The sequence below is a fragment of the Cajanus cajan genome, chromosome 1 (genome assembly GCF_000230855.2).
Source record: "Cajanus cajan strain Asha chromosome 1, NIPB_CcT2T_4, whole genome shotgun sequence".
NCBI classification, from domain to species: domain Eukaryota; kingdom Viridiplantae; phylum Streptophyta; class Magnoliopsida; order Fabales; family Fabaceae; genus Cajanus; species Cajanus cajan.
Window position 1 is genome coordinate 7,417,905 of NC_138517.1, and position 18,542 is coordinate 7,436,446.

The 18,542-nt window shown below is 29.9% G+C and overlaps 1 long non-coding RNA gene across 5 annotated transcripts; it reads left to right on the forward strand.

The window, feature by feature from the left end:
- The first annotated feature begins 205 nt into the window (after window positions 1-205).
- On the forward strand, window positions 206-16,927 carry LOC109809160 (uncharacterized). Of its 5 annotated transcripts, XR_002240654.3 has the most exons (9): window positions 206-643; window positions 1,072-1,188; window positions 1,423-1,461; window positions 1,576-1,729; window positions 6,114-6,427; window positions 7,023-9,263; window positions 9,351-9,448; window positions 9,786-10,087; window positions 10,231-16,927. It is a non-coding gene; the product is annotated as an uncharacterized LOC109809160 (long non-coding RNA). The 5 variants fall into 5 exon arrangements; XR_014433608.1 differs by lacking the exon at window positions 1,423-1,461 and having other exon boundaries at window positions 207-643; window positions 6,262-6,427; XR_002240653.3 differs by lacking the exon at window positions 1,423-1,461 and having other exon boundaries at window positions 208-643.
- The last annotated feature ends 1,615 nt before the right edge of the window (window positions 16,928-18,542 follow it).

Consider the following 18,542-nt stretch of genomic DNA (forward strand, 5'->3'; position numbering starts at 1 on the left):
AATTATAAATATAAATTATAATAATATAATTTATATTATTGAATCTCATTCAACATTAACATTAAAATCATGTATAATTATATATTAAATAAATTTAAATTTAAATTTATATATTATATTTATAATGACACTTATTATGATTATTATTTGTTTGAGAAGAAAAAAGAAGTGGGCCCAACACTTCCCTAATTGGTCCCCTATTTTGCATGCCCAATGAAGCAAGTTTTTGGGATGAGTTTTGCAATGTCAGTCCGGCGGTGTGACTTTCTCATTGTGGCTTTCGGTTGGCATGTAAAGCCACTTCCTACTTTAGAAATTTTGGGTTAATGCGCCACATAATATAATGCACCTTATATTATATGCTATCAAAGCAAGCACCTTATAAATACATATAAGTATCACATGATGATGCAAGAAATAAATGCAGCATACCTAAGAGGGACTTGCATGAAGAGGCAGAGAGAGTGATGCAGCCAAGGATGACTTGCCGGAGTCAATTACTAGGTCACCGGAATTTTCTTTCCGGCAAGTTGTCTTTGGCTATGTTGAACTTTCTTCTTCTCATGTAAGTGCCAGTTAGGGTCAATTATTGGATCGTCAAGTTCTTCACTTGCATGTAGAGTCCGACTATTATATATTTGTGGTAAGTAACAATTAACCAACTTGGTTCTTAGAAAGAGTTTGAATATGTTAAATGTCCCTTTCGTTTTCTCATGTTTTCCTTCAAGTTGAGCTCGGAAATTCATTTTATTTCGCTGAGAAGCATATACCCAAGAAAAACGTCTAACTTTATGTTGGAAAATAATTCATAGACAATTGGGTGTTGTTCAACATCTAGAGTGAGAAAGGGAGAAAAAAAGAAATATGATGTATTAAAAAAAAGAGAAATGGTAGATGTTATTAAAGTTTTTTAATATATATAAGATGTTTATATATTATTATTACATGTTAATTTATGTTTTAATCAATCTTATAAGATTTACATGCTTTTATAATATTTCTTCCTTTCTTTCATTATAATAATTTACTTTTCTCCTGTGAAACAATCGTTTTATATATAATGTTTGACAGAATGCTAGTGTACGTGTGAATAATTAATGGAAAGTAATTGGCGTGGAGATCAAGATAACATGCCAGCATACAGGCATACAGCCAAGCCTAGTATCAGAGAATTGAAATTTTGAACAGGTTCATATCATATATTATTGTCATTTTCTTTGACCAAATTGTGCATGACAACAAGAGCAACCACGTTTTGATGAAGAATATTGTGTCACCGAGAGTGAATAAAGTTATAAAACTAGTAAAATTTATTTATTTTTACATTACTTTTATCTTTTATCTTCATTTTTTTTTCATTTCTCTTTTTTATGACTATCTTTTACTTGTTTTTCTCTTTCTTTTCTTTTTGATCTTGTTAAGCCTTCAAAATGGAGTTTGGGAAAGACATTATTGAAAAAGGTAATAGTTAGTGAAGTGAGTGAATGTAACACGATAGAAAAGTGAAATATATATATGGTTTTTAACCTGTTGGAAAGACACATTGATCTGTGCACTGTCCATATCCATGTGCAGATAAAATGCTTGCATGCACATGTTGAACTTTTTGTACATGGGGAGCCGTCCCAAGTGGACCAAAGCAATTATGTCTCTGCTTCTTATGTGTACAATTTTGAGCCTCCCAAAATGATTCCTGAAATGTTGCATGTGCAGCAGTTATGTGTCATAGGTACGTAAGCAAAGAAAATTTAATTTTCCCTTGGCTTGTCTCGCTATATATGTGTGTTTTACTCAAAATGCTTTTAATTAAATTGATATGATGTTCAGTTTAATTATATATAGTTTTGGGTCTGAAGACTGACATATTCGTTTGTGTAATATCATGCTAGTTCCATATTCAATGAGGTTATTATGGATAACATGCATAGGAAGTAGCGGCTACATTTTCAAATGGTCCACACACATAATAATAACAATAATACTAATACTAATAATAATAATAATAATAATAATAATAATAATAATAATAATAATAATTACACTGTAAAAATAAGTTTTAACTTATGGTAAACCTGACCCAGAATTTGAGTCATGTTGCATCGGAAAATTTTGAGCCATTTCTATTATAAACTTTTTTAGTTCAACCTATTCATAGGCCGTGTTTAAATTGACGTTTATTGAACTCAAAACGTGATATTATATCTTGTTTTGTGGAATATTATTGACGCAAATTCAAACGCATGGATAGACGGTGAGCCGAATTGGTTCACAGACTAACAGGATTAGTATACTTTTTATTTTGTTAAATATTAGTTTATATCATTATATATTTATACTATTGACTTATATATATATATATATATATTATAAATTATATTTAATTTTAATTTGATATTATTTGTTAATATTTTATATAACTATTTTTATATTATAAATTGATTAAGTTGATTGTAATTAATATCTATTTTTTTTTTACATTTTTTTAATCTAATTATTAATATAATTATAATTCTAAGATATAATAAAATTATATAATAGGTTTTTTTATAAAGTTCAACAAATTTTATTTAATTTATTTTTAATTTAAGTGAAACAATCTGATTAATCTATTAATTTGTGATGAGTCAAATGTTAAGTTTTTGTTTCTTGGCTTACCAAATTAAAGATGATTCAAGTTGAATTAACTCACTTATTATCCAACTCGTGTTAGGATGGATCAACCTGCTCAGGTGTCTTACTTTGATAGTTTTACCAACAATTTACCTTTAATAGTGAAGAGAAAATGAGATAAAAGGCCGCATGAACTATAAAATGACAAAGGCTAAGGTGGACATGGTCCACTATTTTTGTTTCTTAGATTAATTTGAGACATAAGTATTAAGATGTATCTTCCATATTATATCATAACACATTTTATATCCTTAATCCATATACCACCGGACGTTGTTATCTATGGTACACTGTTGCCGGAGACATTTTTGGCAATATGGGGTGTTCAAAGAACTATATTAAACTAAACTATTAGGAAAACTAAACTAAACTAGACTATAAAAAACTAAACTATTTTTTATAAAAACTAAACTAAACTATATTTTAAGTTTTAGTTTTAAAAACTAAACTATTATAAAAAGTAGTTTAGTGCACTATAGTTCTAAATAAATAATTAATTTATAAGATTAAAAAAATAACTTTTATTTATTAATTGAATAAAAATTTATATACTTTTCATAATTATTACTCTTTTAATATTTTTAATATAAATATTATAAAAATTAAAAAAATGTATTATATATATATATATATATATATATATATATATATATATAAACTTATCTTTTTATTATCTAAAGAAAACTGAATCTCATTTTTTATATACATATGTTTAGTTCAATTTAGCCATTTGAACACTCTAAAGAAAACTCACCTAAAGTTGCTTTTTTCAAAATCAAAAGGAAATATTGTGGCACATAAAATTGGTCTGGATGTATCTCTTTAATCTTTACATAAAGGGGACCAAATCTCGTAGAGTTTTATCTACTTTTATTTTATTTAAATTTAAAACTATTTTATCTTCTTTTTTTATATAGACTTTGACCATTATTATTTTTATTGTAGTCTCTTCTCGTATGTATATATTTTTTTATATTAGTAAAAATATTTTTCTTTCACTTTAGTGAGTAAATATAATTATCTTGTTTATTTTTTTTACTCAAGATTATGTCCCATGGTCAAGCGGTAAGGTATGATCATTCGGAAGAGAAAAACCCAATCATTATTATCAAATTTTTTATTATCAAATTTTTAAGTAGTAGGATACGGTCATTCAGAAGAGAAAAGCCCAATTATTATCCAATTGAGTTCTACATGATCATGGCTATTGTGTCTCTTCTTTTTCTTTTTTAAATTTATTATTTATTTTTACATTATCACGGCTATGCGCAAAAAAATAGTTGATACACATACACTAATCGAATTAATGTATTTACTAAAACTAGTTATTGAGCTATCGAATAAGAGTTTTTTTTTAAATAGGTTTATAGATACTATAATTAATATATATACATATATATATATATATATATATATATATATTATTTAATAGATGAAAAATATTTTTTTAAATAATTATAATTTCGTATTTCAAACTAATTTTAAAGTCTAGTCATTTTGTTTTTTAAAAACTATTTTATTAAAAATATAGTGTAGAAGTCTTTGATGTATTATATATATATATATATATATATATATATATATATATATATATATATAATTTTTTGCTGGAAACCTTCCTACGATTTTTTTTGCAAGAAATTTTGCTGGAAAATTTCTTACAAATTTTAAAATTCACAAAAACATATTATCTACAAAGTTATTACCTATAGATAAAATTTTACAAAAAAATTTGTAAGAACAACGTTTCCTGCAAATTTTTATAAAAAATCGCAGGAAAAATCGCATGTAATAAAAAAAATTATAGTAGTGTTATTCATAATTAATATCAATGATTTGGTAACTTAATTTAAAAATGATTTTAAATTTATTTTTTTAATGTAGTTCAATTTAGTTTATAGTTAATAATAGTTTTATTTAGTTGATATTATAGTTTAGTTTAAACTCCTAGAACTATAGTGCACTAAAATAGATAATAGTTTAGTTTAGTTTAGTCAATATTTATTTTAGTTCAATTTAGTTTGATGAACTATTTATTATAGTTTAGTTTAGTTTTCTTCTAGTTTAGTTCAATTTAACAATTTGAACACCCCTAGAGTTGACTCTAAGTTTTTTTGTGCTCTGGGATGAATCAAAACAATGATATCTTAAAGTCTAGATTATCTATATTTGCATCATTTTGAAGAAAAATTATAAGAGATTTAAAAAAAAATTATTGAGAGCAAACTTTTGAAATTTAATATCAATTTCAATTTTTTTTTCTATTTTAGATGACAATAAAGATTATTTTTTAGACAATATGTTTAAACTCAAACAAATAGAGAAATATAGATAAAAATCTAAATCATAATCTATGAATCAAATATAAAAATTTGAATGAGTAAATGATAATAAGATGAAACAATAATATCCTATATACTTATTTTTTAACTTTAAACTCTCAAATTGTTGTCGTGAAAAAAGATCAACAATGACAACACATCACAAAAGAATTTGTGGCAACTAACAAATAAAGCTTTGCAGATTGATTGAGATCCAGTAGAACAAAAGAGGTCACAATTAAGATAATAAAGAGAGCATCAAATGGATTTGAGATAAAAAAAATTAAAAAAGTGAGAGAAAGAGAAAGTCGTGACCATTATTTATTAACGACAAGTTTATACAAACATAAATAATATATATATATATATATATATATATATATATATATATATATATAAATCAATAATATGTAACATTATAAAAAAGATATATTCTATTTATCTATTAATTAATAATAATAAATATGCAATATAAACTCACTTAATTTTTAGGAAAAGAATGTTAATTAGCAAGTTATATATATACTGAGTTTATTAATTAACAAATTAAATGTGTAAAGATGGTAGAAGGACCATCACTAGCACAAAGCCATTCGCGACCACTTTTAGACTTTGTTGAAACTCTATATATATATATATATGTTGGGATGCAAGCAAAATCTCACATCATTCAAACAAGAGGATGAACATGAGTTTATATACACACAGTTATTTTCATTAGCAGAGAGACCTTTTGAGTGATATCCAAAAGTAAAACCATGAGAATTTGAACCCAGAACGGACAATATTTTATCAATGTGGAGACATGTGTATGTGCATGGTAACCTCGGGTGCTCAACAATATATATATATATATATAAAGAGAGAGAAAATTATTTTTAATTCAAATTAGTAGGTAATTAATATATTTTATTGTACAATTTATAGTTGAGATATAACATTTTTTTCTTTACATTTAACACCATTGATCGTTTCATTTTTTTTAAAAGTACGGATATATTTTAGTTGAAAAATAAAAATATCACCTATCAATTGATTAGTTAATGGCGATTAACTTATTTTATTTTATTTTATTTATAATATTCTCTTATATAATTTAATTATCTAAATTTATTTTTGTAGACAAAAATTGCGCCTTTTGAAAATGGGGTCCTAGATGCTCACCTTAACTATGCTCAGGGTCACCTCTAACCACCACTTTTCTCCCTTTTTCCTTTCTCTTTTTTATTCTTTGAGTCTAACTTTTGATATGCAAGTTTCACACAAAAAGGTAAACAATTGCAAATTGATTCGTGACAACGAGCAAGAGTGTGGAGCATGACACGTAGTGAGTAACACGAAACGACACGACACAGAGGTGCACAAGTGTGAGACATGACACCAAAATGATGCAACGGAGGAGAAACCTAGCTGAGTACTGCAATGCTACAACAAAGGTGTGCAAGGTTAATCTGTCGTGCAACTTTTTGTTTTACTCTTTTCTACTTCTCTCTCTTCTTCTTGACGTGCATGATTTTAGATTTGGAATGTGGTGTGTAAACAAATCTACTTCAACAAAAACATGGTGATTTTGTTTGAATGGGAATGGAAGTATGAAAGCAAAAATGTTGGGTGTTGTCATTGATGTTGTCAAAAAGATGAGTGACGTTGTCGAAGAGTATTAACACCATAGTGATATAGAAGAACTCAATGGAAGAGGAAAAGGAGTTGATTAAATGGTTAATCGATGAACAACACAATTCAGCCCATGTTCATGTGTTGATCAATTGCATTGAAGTTAAATCGTACCTTGAGTAAACATTTGAGAATGAATATTTTTATTATTATACAATTTATCTTGTATTCTGATCTTAAACTCGCCCTTTAAGTGATATATTTGAGCAGTTTATTCATGCAAACTCAAGAAAATGCTTTTGCTCGTATACATGTTGATTTTCCTAGATGGTTCAAGGAAAAAGTATGTATATAACAATTTATTTTAATTCCCCATTATATATACATTAATTAAAATATAACTTTTCATGTACACAGGTTCACAACAAGCCTTTAAATGGGAGAAACCAACACTTAAGGGATTTGTCAAATAAGTCATTTAGATGTGTTAAAGAATGGCACACATATTTTGTTAATGGGTACAAGTTTCAAACTTATGCATGGTGCAAGGAGAAAAAAACCATTAATAGTGGAGTTTATGTAAAGGGCATTACAGAAGGAGGTGAAGATGATTTCTATGGGGTCATTCAACACATATGAACTTCAATACAATGCTTTAAGTTATCATAAGGAAGTGGTTGTATTTTATTGTGATTGGTTTGATCTGTCAAGAATAGGTACAAGAGTGGATCCAAAATATAATATAGTGGATATTCGGATTGATGCAAGATATAAAGAGGTTGATCCATTTATCATTGCATATAATGTAAGGCAAGTGTATTATGTCCCATATCCAACAACATGAATGAATAAACATGGTTGGTTTGTTGTAATCAAAACAAAGCCAAGGGGTCGTATAGAATTTGATGAAGTGGCTTACCAGGTAGATGAAATGACACATACTAATGAAGTCATTGAAGTTGAAGGTATTTTAGGATTACAGGATGTAGAAGGTGATCTTGAAGAAGTTGATGAGCTTGAAGAACCCCTACAACATGTTGAAGTACAAGAGGATGAGGAGGAAGAAGAAGAGGAGTCAAATGAAGGGGAATTAGAAGAAGACTTTGATGTATATAGCTCTGAAGAGGATTAGGCAATAAGGATAAATGTCTAAGGACAATGATTATATTGGTTTTATCCCTCTATTTAGTTCTCTATTTTTATGATGCATTTGAATCACTTAATCATAATATTATTTATACATGTTAATTTTGATTTATCCCTATATTTATACATGTTAATTTTGATTTGTTATTCACAATATTATCATTCCTATATAGATATGACAGGAGAAGGTCCCTCTCCTGGTAATAAGGGAAATGATAAAGGAAAGTCGAAGAAGTCACGTTATGTAATTAAAGTATTTTCAGGAACAAATACCCCCGGATCATCTACTTAAACCCCATCAAACTTACCATCTCCATCACCATCACCTTCCTCAATTGTTGCACCCACACCATCCCCAGTTATTGAGCCCACCCAATCACCATCTCCACTTGTTGCACCCACACATGCACCATCGTCTATTGCTACAACCACACCATCCCCAGTTGCTACAATCACTCGATCACCAACTTCATTTGTTGCACCCACACAAGCACCTTCGCTAGTTGTTGAACCCACCAGATCACCATCTCCATTTATTGCAGTCACACCATCCCTAACTGCTACAAGGGTTCCATCATCTTCTAGATCTATAAATGGAGATGATTTAGACTTGGGAGCAGAAGACCCCCCACCCAATAATTGCCCAGTAATTGAACCTATTAGGACAAGGTAAGAATAAATTAGAATTTAATTTTCATCATTCACTATCTTTTAATTTTGCTAACCTTTTTTTTTGTATTTAGGTTTGAACCATTCGTTATTGCTACACATGCTATCACAGAGACCATTAAGCAACATTTTCTTGTTTGTGAACATTGATATGAATTGCTTGTTTGTGAATAATGATATGTTCATCTAAATTGTACCAATTTCTGAGTGATATATTGTTCATCTCATTTCTTCACTTGGAACTTTGATGCTTTACATGTTCATAAACACTTGAACTTACTTGTTATTGTAGTTTCAATACAAACATCTACTTTTAACATAAGTTGTAAATAGATTGTTCATTTTAGTTTATAAAAAAATTGAGTTGAAATGCTTGTGTTATTGCTTTCGATTTGGTTTAATTTATTTATTTGTATCCTCATGTTATATTTGTTTGTAGCTTCACCTGCATGATATGTTATAAAGGTTCAATTCTATTAATTGTTGAAAAAGTTTTGAATTTGATTTCCTGTGACATTTTGATGTGTTACAATTATTATAATTCATTGGTTTTTTCTTCATATAACGTAAGGAGGCATGGAGACATGAGGATGAGGAACAAATAAAGAAAATTTTTCACTCAAAAGCCTCCCATAGATTGTCTGATATGTTTAATGAAGCTCGAAAAGTAGTTAAAGGCCACTTTGGGTTGGACAAGATGTGTGGAACGAATTGGTAGCACATTAGAATTCAGCTGCTTTTCGATTAAAGTCTACACAAGCCTCACTAAATCGAGCATCTAATAAGGGTGAGACTCTTCATACAGGTGGCTCAATTACAGTTCATGATCATGCCAAGCGCATGGTATGTATAGATTAAAATTTTCTTTTCTATTTTTACTTTACAACAAATTAATTTATTTCCTATCAATGTATTATTTGCATGCAAAAGAATTTGTTCGCTCAGTGCATATTGATGAGGTCTTTCAACAGACCCATATACGAAAAGAAACGGGAGAGTTTGTTGATGAAAGATCTAGCAAAACATATGTAAGTTATTTAATTAATTATTGTAAACACCAATTTTATTCCACTAATTTTTTCTATTAATTTATTTGTCAAAAATTTCAAATTAACAATTTGCAAGCTAGACTTAAACTCAAAAAATACACAATAACTAGAAATAATAAATAAAAACAACGAAAATCAGAAAAGGACAAATAGAGAAGCCAAATCTTCCTCTATATCAACAAATGTGTTTTGTAGCTAGTGAACTTTTTTCCTTATCCTGTAAGGTTTCCATGTTAGTGTAAAAGTCTAGTTTTGGTGCCATGCGTAAAACAATTCTCGAAACTTCAAACTTGGCAAACTGGCATTTTTTTGGCAGCATGCTTCGGCTTGTATGCGTTTCTTCTATAAAGGAGAGAAAAAAACACAGAAAAGGGGGATGAAGGGGAGGAGGCAGTAGCCAAGAGAGGGAAGAACGAAAAACAGAGTGCAGTAGCCGAGATGGGGTAAGGCTCCACTGACTTTGGCGATTGATTTTTTTTCTCCACAAGTAGTTTCCTTCCGTTCATCTTCAAGTGATATGAAACGCAAGCAGAGCAGGGAGGAGACTGAGCCGTGAGCAACAACAAAAGCCGAGAGTAATAGTTGTAAAATTACAACTTCAGATTCACAACCACAAAGGTATGATTTAGATATTCATCGTCAAGTTTTTGAATATTTTGTTACTTCCCGTTTCACTATTGCGTGTTCAGGTATTCATTACTTTTTTTTTTGTTTCTTCTTCGAATATTTTATTACTTCCCATTTCACTATTGCGTGTTTAGCTTTTCTAGTCCAAAGCCTGGATCTAAAGCCTGCACACATCATTGAAAATAAATTGGCAAAATATGGTGACGAGACAACTGAAAGGATTAAATAAAGAAAAAAGATAGGTAATATTAAGTTTTAAAAAATCAGTATATTCTTACTTGGTATTTGATTTGATCATTTGTTTTTAAAAAATGTCTTTGTTTTTTATATTCATAATATGTTTAATAATTGATTAAATTTACTTTATTAAACAGATTAACTAGATGTGTATATTTAATCATTGATCAAATTTACTTTATAGATTAATTGCACATGACATCCTCTTAATCTTAAAATTTTAGAGCACAAGTTGTGATAACTTTGCAATGCTAAGTTCTCTTCTAAAAATGAAGTATTTCATAATTGTTAATTTAGACTAAGCCATTATACTAATAATAGTATTACATACAATGAAAACCTAATGATTTTATTCACTATAAGAAAGACAGGATTTTTCTAACATTTTGTTTTAAAGAGAATGGATTAATTAGACGAAATATTTATTTAATCCTAAAGGTTTGGAAGCAAACATTGACAGTTTGATAGTCCTAAAACTTCTCTTTAAAACTTTAAAACATATCAAACTATTTTTTTTAAAAAAATGGAATTAGCTAAGGAATACACTTTAGTTGGTTCCACCCTGTAAGACACGTGAACTATGACAGTTCAAAGATCCTACAACTACAATAATAATAATAATAATAATAATAATAATAATAACAACAACAATAATAGTAATAATAATAAATATATAGTGATAATAATAGTTACTATAATAACAATAATAATAATAACTATGGGGTTCTTCATTTATATTCATAATATCTATCATTTTAAAATGGATTATTTGAATGTGATATTCTCTTGATTCTAAAGCTTAAAGGTGCAAGTTGTGACAATTTGTCATCTTAAAGTCTTTCTTATTTAAATTTTAAAATATAATTTATATAAAAAAATATTGCCACAACATTCAACATAAATAATCTAAGTTATTATATCAAAAATTTTATTGGAGGAATGGTTAATTAGATGTGACATCTTTTTAACCTTTGAATTTAAAGTACAAGTTGTGATAACTTATCTTTAAATTTTTTCTCCAAAAACAAAAATGTCCAACAAAAAAAAAACTTTTAAGATAATAATATCTATAACAATAATTACAATTATAATTTTTATTGAATTGACTTTGGTGTACACTTTAGTCAATTTTATATTTTTAAGGTGAATAAGCTGAGATGGTTCAAGAATCCTCAATTTAAAATTTAATTAAAAAATATCAACGTACAAATATTTTCTACAAAGAACTACGTGACTCTGATTCTTCGTTATACATGGAGATACATAGAAGCAAGAAATAAGTCTTGTCGAGCTAAAAAAATAAAAATAGTATTATCCTCCTTTTTATATAACAATAATAATTTAAACCTTTTTCAAATGCATTAGTTAAATTAGATAAATAAAATATATTTGATCATTATAGTTAATAAATTTAGGGTCAAATAAATATTTTATAAGTCATAAATAATTTGTTTAATTAATTAAAGGTAATCGTCTTAGGACGAACGTTCACTAGTAGAAAAAAGGATTTTACAATTGGTTATTTTTCACTTTTAAAATCGGTTCTGTAACCGATTTTGAAAGAGCCGATTTTAAAAATTAGACTTTTAAAATCGGTTAAACAATCGATTTTAAAAGTTAACTTTTAACATCGGTTGCTTTATAACCGATCTTAAAAGTCTGGGCTGTGAAAAAAATTAAACTGGAACGGGCCGTTCCAAAACTGGAACGGGCCATTCCAGTCTGTTAAAAAGGCCAAAATTTAAATTCCAGTACGGGGGCAGAACGAGCCGTTCTCCCTCGAGAACGAGCCGTTCTCCCTCGAGAACGAGCCGTCCTCCTTGTAGAACGGCCCGTTCTCAAGGGAGAACGGTCCATTCTCGAGGGAGAATGGCTCGTTCTGCAAGAACGGGCCGTTCCAGGTTCGAAATTTGCCCAAACTGAACCTACAATGAAAATAAAGATGAGAAGAGTATGAGAAAACGAAAAGAGACACAATAAGAACATGAGAAGACGAAAATGAAAATGAAATTTACCTTGGAGACTATAGAAAATGAGAGCTTCAGAGATTAAAAAAAGGAATGGAGGGAAAAATTAAAGAGAATGGGAATGGATAGGAATATAAAAGATTTCTGACGATACTTTTAAAATCGGTTATTTAAGAACCGATTTTGTATGCTACATACAAAATCGGTTCTATAATAACTGATTTTAAAAGTAGCACTTTTAAAATCGGTTATAAAATAACCGATCTTAAAAGTATTTTTAAGATCGGTTATTTTATGACCGATCTTAAAAGTGTCATTAAAAGTGCCACTTTTAAGATCGGTTCTTTTGTAACCGATCTTAAAAGTGGTGTCAAGCATACTTTTAAGATCGGTTATAAAATAACCGATCTTAAAAGTACTTTTAAGATCGGTTAAATTTTAACCGATCTTAAAAGTGTTCATGTTATTTACAAAATTGTCATCGCGTCACTTTTAAGATCGGTTACTTTGTAATCGATCTTAAAACTCCGATTTTAAATCCAATTTTTGCACTAGTGGTTGTGAGGTACTAATACCTTCCTCACACGTTATCGACTCCCGAACTCAAAAATCTGATTTTTGTAGACCAGTTTCTATTATATGGTTTTTCCAATGTTTTTCCGTAAAAAACAACATTGGTGGAGACTCCTTATTTTTAATTCATTTTTTTCACCGTCTCGTTGCGATCTCGGTTGCAAAAATTATTCATGTTATTTTTAATCATATTTACAAGATTAGTAAAACAATGCCTTTGTTTGAATAATAGGAAGATTTTCTCAATAAATTTTCTTGTTATGTCTGAGGCTGCATGATCTGTTGATGAATCACATCCTATGAACCCTAGTTTGGAGGATACAATTAGGTCTAAGTGTTGGTATGATGCAGTTGGTGGCATGACCAATAAGGGGCGACTGTATGGAGCTGGAGACCTTGCTCATGATTCAAAATATACACACGGCTGTCGCCTCAAGCTTAAAAGGAAAGCATCTTGTAGTAGTTCATATGACACAGAAGAAATTGTTCAATTGAAACAACAATTTGCAGAAAATGATGTGGTTATTCGTCAGTTGCAAAAGTTTTAATCAATTATCTTGCAATTCTTACCCGCAGAAACACAAACCGCCATTCAAAATATTAGTCAACAACAAAATACCAACCTAGATCAACAAAATGGGAAAAAACATCAAAACCAACAAGAAAAAGATGATCAAGGAAAACATCAAGAAGACTCTCCTAATTATAAAGACTATTAGTTAACATTAGAAAAATATTAATATATTTGAATTAACTATATATGATGTTTGAATTATGAATTGTTTAACATATGTTAGCGTTGGATTATTATTATGATATAAACATTACTATTATCTTTTAAATTTATTTTAATGAAGCTTCTATCAATCTTATATATTGTTAAACAGGTGAAAATAATGTCAATTGGTTATATTAATAAATTTATTAAAAAATAAAATTCAAATATTTCTGACAGAAATTTTCGTCAGAAATTAATTTTGTAATTTCTTTCAGAAATTTTTATCGAAAATTATTGACGAATATTTTTTACGGAACTATTTCCGTCAAAATTTTTTGACGGAATAATTTTCGATGGATTTTTTTTCTGATGTCGCTTTTTTTGATGGATGGAAATCTGTCAAAAATTAAGAGTTTTTGACGGATTATACTTGTTTTCGACGGATTTTGTCCGTCAAAAATTAACATTTTTCTTGTAATGTTTTAAGTCATCATAGTTTAAATGTCCCAGCCTGTGATGCCATAGTTGAGAATTATCCTCCACATCTGCCTGAAAACATGTTGTTTCTGCTCTCATAATTGCTGTCAGGACAAACATCCTATTTGCACTCATACGTACTTCCATAATTAGTCCTATCTTTGAAGGAACAACATTACATTTATTGTTCTGAATTTTGATACTCAAATCCTTTTCTTGAAGCTGCCCTATAGTCAATAGATTATTCTTGAGTTCAGGAACATAATATACATGTGTGATTACATGTATAATTCCATTCACCAACATTCGAACACTACCTTTCCCCATTACAACTATACAAGTATCATTACCCAGTTTTACCTTGTGTCGAAAATTCTCATCTAATTCTGAGAACCACTCCTTGTTACTACTCATGTGGTTACTGCACCTCGAGTCTAGAAACCACTCACCCTTCTTTCCTTCTTTGCATTCTACTAAGGCCATCAACAAGAGATCATCCTCTTGTTCCTCCTTATCCTCTGTTTCAACATAGTGTGCCTTCTTCTCCCACAAGGGACATTCATACTGAAAATGTCCAAGCTTGTGGCATTTGAAGCATTCAACTTCAGCCTTGCTGAATAATTGTCTTCCCCTTCCTCTTCCTCAAAAAGACCCTCTACTTCTTCCTCTTCCTCTGCCTCTTCCACCTTTCTCATCAACCACGGTTTGCATAACTTGCTCCTGTGCTATTGAGAATGTCATTCTCTGCTTATGAACTAATAGACTACTTTGTAGTTCGTCTATTGTCATGGTATCCAAATTATTGGATTCTTCAATGGAACACACAACATAATTAAACTGAGGTGTCATAGACCCAAGATTTTTGCAGTTATATGACACTCTCTTGCATACTCTTTCCAACAACTTTCATACTTTTGGCTATCTTCAATGTCCGAGCAAAGTATGAATTTACTGACTCTCCCTCCTTCATCTGCAGTATTTCAAATTCCTTGTGTAAAGCATGTGGCTATGCTCATTTTACCCCGTGTTGAGCCCTGGAACTTCTGTTTCATGGAGTCCCATATGTGTTTAGACGTTTCATCCTTTAGAATGGTGTCCAGAATGTCTCTATCGATTGCTTGATAGAGAATTTTTTATCCTTAAATCCTTGAGCTGCTATTCTTCCATCAATTTGATCTCTGCCTCTGAAGCATTTGCTTTGTCTGGAACCACCTTAACTCCATGTTCCACCAACTGCTAGTATTCCTTTGAGCGAAGGAAATTCTCTTTTAACTTTGCCCAGTGATCATAGTGCCCATCAAATTTAGGAATTACAGGTTGTACGTACTTAACAGATTCGGCCATTTCTGAATGATGCTTCAGAAAGAAAACGCAACTTTTGACTTACTCTCTACCCAGTGTTTGTTGCAGACCCCCCCGATGTTTCTTTCACTCCCACTCGTTAGTTTCTAGTTCAGGCCCCTGTGACGAGGCTCTGATACCAGATTGTTAGCACAAACAGGTAAAAGGAATTTTCTGAATCTAAACTTCCACTTGTCATTCAATTGAAATGAATTACATCAACATAAAGGAATGCAAAACAGAGAAACTACCCACCACCACTATGCGCAAATCATGGGTGGTTACCTATAAAAAATCAAGAGCTAATTCTTAGCTTTCTCTCTCCCTAAAGTATCGGGGTTTTATATAATCAGATATCAATAACTTAATTCAAAAAATAGAAACTTAAACAATATATATTAACTACTAACAGGAGGCCATAGTGCAGGTTGTGCTGGTGTGTTCCGCAATGAGGATGGCAGGTGGATCCTTGGTTTTGTTCATAACATTGGTTCTTCTAGTGTTGGAATGACAGAGCTCTAGGGGATTCTCTCTTCATTGGAAATTGCTTAGAGTTAAGGACATTGTTTCGTATGGATTGAAAGTCTGATAGCAAGTTGGATGTGCAGTTTTTAACTCATAGGGTGAGTGACATCCACCCGTTCCTTACCATGGTCTTTGTTATTAGACTGTGGATTCAGAGAGAGTGAAACGTTCGTGTTTCGCATGAACTTCAAGAGGGTAATAGTTAGAGCCGTCAAAATGGGCTATGGCCCGTGGGCCAACCCGGCCCACCTTAAAAACGGACCGGGCCAGGTCCAAATAAATGAAACATTTATAGTAAGTGGGTAAATCTAAACCTGGCCCACTTTCACCCGGCTCACTTGAGCTGAACCCGTGGTGGGCCGAGCAGCCCACCAACCCACCTATTTTTTTTTTCTTGCAATAGACAATCCAATAATACACGCACACACGAAACTCTAATTCCAAAACAAAACGGTCAAAACTCAAAAGACTGAAAAGTGAAAACCCTATTCTAGCAAGGAACAAAATACAAATCGCCCTCCACGGCTCCACCTCCACGCCTACTACCCCCCCTCTACAGGTTCCGCTTGGAGGAAGACCAACAGGCAACAGCTTCAACTTCAGAATTAGGAACGCGTTATCGTCACAAAGAATCAAAGGGAACTCGTTGTGCGTCTCACGAACTTCACAGAGGACGACTTCTTCAGCTTAAGGTGCTCTCTCCTTTTCTTCTCTTCCAAAATATAATGTTTTTATGTGCCTAATTTACTTTTGCTTTGGTCGCTTCAACTTTTCTCTCGTTGCCTGCAAGTCTACAACAACATGCTTTGCCGCTTTGGGGATGACTCGGATGAGAGATTGAAAGGGTGTGTTACTGTCACTTACGTGTGTACTGTGTAGGGTTTTGTTCTTTTAAGTTTTAATAATGGATTGGGTTTGGGCTCAAATAGAATTGGCCTTCACATTGTTACCAATGTTACGTAAGCCCAAATAATGAAATCCATATATTTTGCATTTTTAGTTTTTTACTTATGCTTTTCATAACAATAATGAATGATGTATATGAATTTTACCTATGTTGAATAATGTATATTACATTAAAATTAAATTAAAATTACATCAAGTATTATAATGGATGCTTCAACGAAACTAATTAAGAACTAAAAAAACAAAAAAAAAAAATTAATAACCGATGATATATTTTAAATTTTGTTGGTATTTTTTTATAAATTTTTTGGTGAGTTGGTGGGTTGGCCCGTTTGACCCACCAACCCGTGGTAGGCCGGGCCGGGCCAGAAAATTTTTGACAAAATCAAAAGTGAGCCGAGTTGAGTTGACCCGTTTTTAAGGTGGGCCAAGGTGGGCCAGCCCACATAGGTCGGGCTGGCCCGTTTTGACACCTCTAATAATAGTGTTGCAGATTTTCTAGCATCTAAGATGTTTCATTGGAATCCTGCACTGCATATTTTAGATTCCTTTACTGCATACTAACATCATTGTATTACATAAAACTAGTTTTTATTTATGTTTTTTTTTCTTTCCAAAATTCTATACTTTTTTTTTATAATTATTATTCAAATATTTTTGTTTTAAAATTATTTAATTCTAATATTTCAATATGATAATATTCTTTAAATTTATATGTCAAAACTATATAACTAATATAGTTTATCAGTATGTTGAAAACAATTTTTTTTATTATTTAAAAATTACTATATATATTAAATGATTATAAATCGTGAAATTATTCTCTTATTGACGGGTCAGATTTAATTTAACTCTTTGAATGATTACTTGGAAGAATTACTAATAAATTAATTTGATTTTTATAATAATTAAGTAAAAGCGGCACTTCGTGCTTTTTAATTATTTAAATTAAAAATTAAATAGGAAAAGATAATTCGGTAGGTGGTTGTGGATAGTTATAAAAAGTATTGGAAGTTGTAATGTGTTAATTACTAAAATTATTTTGATTTTTAATTATTTTTTTCTTAAAAATTGAGAAAAATAATGGTCTAGTAAAAAGTGAAAGAGAAATATTTTCTTTATATTTAAAATATAGTTCCTAATTATTTAAAATTAATTTTTTATTAACTTATGTAAATAATTATTGTAAAAAAATTAATGATATATTATTTTTCATAGATATATGTAAATATAATAATTTTAATTTTTCACATATTTTATTATAATAAATTATACATAAATCTATTATTGAAACCCTACTATAAAACACGAGGTTTAGCTTACAGAAATCTATTTTATTATAATAAATTACGACATAGGTGTATTTGAAGTAAATTGTTATATTTGAGTAAGTAATACTTACATTACATCTCGTGAGGCTTCGTACATTTTCTATTTTTTTTATTATTTACATTAATCTCTTACGAGGTCAATAATAATATCTTTTAAATAATTAAAATGATTTAATGTAAAATTTAAGAGATGTTAGTGTAAATGTAATAGATTTTAAATATAAAAATAAATATTTATTATAACAATAACAAATAAAACTAGAAACAGTATGTTAGTGTTACCCAATTTTGAAATGCAAACCAGACAAATTAATCAGCAGCTTGAGTCAAAGTCAACCTCCATTTTTACAGCTTCTGAATGTCATCATCTT